We start from the raw sequence: 4199 nt of genomic DNA, 5'->3' as shown, positions 1-4199 counted from the left end.
GTTTTGCCTTCTTTGTCTTGGACCTGATTGTCATGTGGATACTTCATTGTTTCATTTGCTCGGTATAAAGGTTGGCTTTCAGTGGATTCTTGAGTGGAGTGTAGACACAAATAAATATTCTCAGCATTGCAACCTAAGTCCATCTGGGCATATGTGAATAAGTGGTGGAGTGGTAGGAAAGAGAAAGTGGAAAAGTGGTTCTCCATCTCTAGCTTAGAACTTTAACACTTCTTGAAAAACAGCCTCAATAGAAGAATTACACCAATGCTTCTTCATATCTGCTGTGCATTGCACTATTTTTTGTTTTTGTTTGTGCCTGGAGCAAGGATGGGAATATTTCTAGAGTTATGTTTTATATGCACAAATTTACTATCATTGTGTGAAAGGGTTGGCCTTTTTCATCCCATTTTTACATTACAATAACATGATGTTCATTTCTCTTATTTATATGTTTATTGCCTGCCTTTCTTGCTGTGCTCTTTCACTGTTTTAGAATTCACAAGAGGATGGAGAGCCATACATAAACACCTCCTTGCACATCTCCTTAAAAGAATGGGCAACACAACTCCCTAGCTGAGATTGCACTTGGACAGTTCCTCAGTACGATCATATATGCTTGCAATGAAATCTCTTAACTGTCTTGGCTAAGTGAATAAACTTCCCAGATGGTTATCTTCAGTGAATCTCCACAGTATCTATTCTAATAGGTTATTAACAATGCAATCCAAAGAGGAAGATGGGCAAAAGCACTGTGAAGTGTAAATTACACTTGCACCGGTGCAGTGGGCATTTATGCTTGCAGCAGGGCACTATTGTTGGTGCTAGAGCGTATCACTGGCACAATCCCCCGCACCAACACGAAAGGGGTTGGACCTGGAGGAGTGGCTGACATTAGTTGGCTTTGGGCGCAGGAACCCCCATTCTCACAGGTGTAAACAGGCTGTTACTGGACTGGTGTAGTGCTGAGGTGGGCAACAGATTAGGCCAAGGGGCTGCAACCAAGACATCCAACCAATGTACAGGAGCATAGCTCTAGTGTTCTAAGCCTAGGCACCTGAAATTAAATTGACCAAGGTCCTCTTATCCCCATAAATCATATACCTTTAGAAAATAGCTAGAAAACAAAGGACCCTGACTGTGGAGAAGAACAGGGGGAAGTGCTGCTAGCTGCACAGGCACATACAGTTTAGTTGCTTCCCAGGATGATACTACATCAAAGGCTGCTAGTGCTATAGATGGAATACTGCTAGTATTACTTCTTGCAAGCAAGTCTTCAAGGCAATCAAAGTGTTCTGGACTTTAACAAAAACTGAGCATTTCAAACAGGCCAATTTTGAACATCAATCATAGTGTGAAGTTCCCAGCATTCCTCTTTACCATGGCAAAATATCTTTAACTTTTCTGCCCTGCTTTCTTATGTACTGTTGACATTTTTGGAGTGCAATTGTAGGGTTCCAACGCTTGCACACAGAAGGCTGCAGAGAGAGGTAGGGAGAGAGAGAGATCCTAGGGGTCCTGTACCTAAGATAGCTGTTTGCATCTACTGTAACCCCCCACCTAGCCCTCCTCACTGGAATCCCCCCAGGGGCTCATCAGAGCAAGGGAGCAGCATGACCAGAATTCCATAAAGCCACTGACTGTGGTTCTCAGCCATTTTTGCACTATGTGGTACTGTTCCTTCAAGAAGCAATGAAGGGTATATAAGTAGCTCTCAGGGAGACAAATATATTGAAGTTTCTATGACAGGTCCTTTCTGTAAACCAAAGGGACCCCCCCCCCCCCCAGCACTGCCTCTAATTAATTTGGGGGATCTGCTTGGTTTTGTGATATAAGCCTTCCCGTCAGTTATACAGTGCTGTTGAGGTAGTAAGCATAAGGTCAGTGCTGTGAGGTGAGTTTTATATTGTTCATGAAGAGTGCAGAGATAGCACAAACGTAACAGATTTAATTAAGGACAGGTTATGTGGTGAACTCCCTTTAAAGCTTGTATTTATGGTCTGTTCATCAGACAGGCCTCACAATTCTATCCTCTCTCAAAGGTAGAGTTAAACCTGCGACACTAACAGGCAGAAGTACACACAAAACTGTCTGCTGCCTTGCAGATAAAATCCCTTTCTCTTGTCTGCCCTCTCCCTCAGGCAGGCTGCTGCTCCCTTCTGGATGGAGACAGGGTCTGGAGCAGTGCTCCCATAGGCTCAGGTGTGAAAATAACAACAGTGGCTGTTTTACCATTACAGGGGCAAGACAGTCTCTTGTCTGTCAGTTTCCTTTGCAGTTTCTATTCCTAGTCAATGGCCAGATCTGCTTAAATTCAGAGATGGAAGAGCGTCATATGCTTTCAGACTCCTAACATAGCTTGTACTTGATGTTTGGCTGATCAAGAGGGTCTTCTCAGTATACCACAGTTGATTACCTTGATTATGAGGAAGCATCTGGGAAAAATCAGTCGCAGCATACTGAGCCATGTAGCACTCCATGTCAAATGTTTTAATTACCATAAATTGTATCCATAAAGAATAGGAAGTTAATACAGATGCTGAGACATTGATTTAACATACTCTTGGCACTCAAATCCTTTTAGGAGATCAGCTGCAGGTTCTGAATAAGGTTCTGTCTCCTTCAGTTTTGCTAAAAACTTTATCTTGTGAATTAGGCTGCTGGAATTCAGTCAGCAAGCCCCAGACTCTAGGCCTATAAAGTTCTCAAGCACAAGTACAAAGTTTGCCCAACTTTAAAACAAGTTGGATCTTCTCCAGTTTCTATAAATAGAATTGGCTAGTTCTTTTCTTAAAACTGTTATATGAACTCTTAACCACAAATCCACCTCTTTGCAATCCAACAAAAATAACTTTGTTAGTCCAACTGATCAAATCACTATATATTTCAGCCAAGAAAACCCAGACAGCACACAGGAGACAGAGTGCAGCTTTATTTGTCAGTTCAAATTTGTGGTGTCTTATTCTATAGTGATTCTTAAGGCAGAATCTCTCAAATCCTTGGAGCCAGTTGCATTATGTAACTACAGGATAGTTCCAGTTTAAACCTATATGTACTTGCGTACGTACATATGTACGTACGTACGTACATACATACATACATACATACGTGTGTGTGTGTAGATATAAATATAGACACACGCACATATGGACATTGGCAGGGAATTAGAAGATGATTAGTATATCTTGGTAAAAGTTCCGCAAGTCCTAGACGTCCTTATCTCCATATCCTCCAGCATTTTACAGCTAAAAGAGGAGACAGGCCGACTTCGTTAAGGGTGAGTGCCGGAACCCTTGCCCCATCCGCCTAATTAGAGTGTTCTAGGCTTTACTCGTTTTTTAAAGCCAAGAATGTGTTGTTGTTTTTTGGTTTGGGTGAAAAAAATGTGCTAGAAAATCATAATGGTCATGCAAACGAACAGAATGTAACACACACAATCTGTTACCAGATTGAACACCACTTGTATGTGAAATGGCAGGCAGGCAGTGCAAATTGCTGTTTGATATTCATGCATGTTTTGCAGATTAGTTGCATCTACCTCTTATTCAGAGATCTAAATGCTGTCAGATTCAGTATCTCTGTATGCGAACAAGACTGACAACTACTAATGTAGTTACATTCGCTTTCAGAAAGGGAAATTTCTCAAAGATGAGGGGAATAGTGCGCAGGAAGCTGAAAGGGAAAATCAAGAGAGTCAAAACTGTCCAGGATGCTTGGAGGTTATTTAAAAACACAGTAATAAAAGCTCAGCTGGAATGTGTTCCGCAGGTTAGGAAAGGCAGCACCCAGTCCAAAAGAAAGCCACCATGGTTAACAAGAGAGGTTGAGGAAATTATCAGAAAAAAAGAAAATGTCTTTTAGAAAATGGAAGTCCAGTTTGACTGATGAAGAATATGAGAGGGAACACAAATGGTGACAAAAGAGAAGCAAGTTAGCTGTAAGGGAGGCAAAAAAGGATTATGAGGAACACATGGCTGCGAACATCAAGATCAGCAACAAACAATTCTTCAAGTACACCTCCAAAAAAAGTTATGCAGGAAGCCAGCAAAGGAGAAGTGGTAGAGCCCAGTTAGATGACAAAGGAACAAAGGGTGTGCTAAAAGATGACAGGAGATTGCAGTGAGAAGCTGAATGAATTCTTTGCATCTGTCTTCACTCAAGAGGAGGTGAGGAAAATTCCTGCACCTGAACCAAGCTTCTTA

Source organism: Sphaerodactylus townsendi, linkage group LG01 (assembly GCF_021028975.2).
Source record: "Sphaerodactylus townsendi isolate TG3544 linkage group LG01, MPM_Stown_v2.3, whole genome shotgun sequence".
Classification (NCBI taxonomy): domain Eukaryota; kingdom Metazoa; phylum Chordata; class Lepidosauria; order Squamata; family Sphaerodactylidae; genus Sphaerodactylus; species Sphaerodactylus townsendi.
This window is presented reverse-complemented; position numbering follows the sequence as displayed.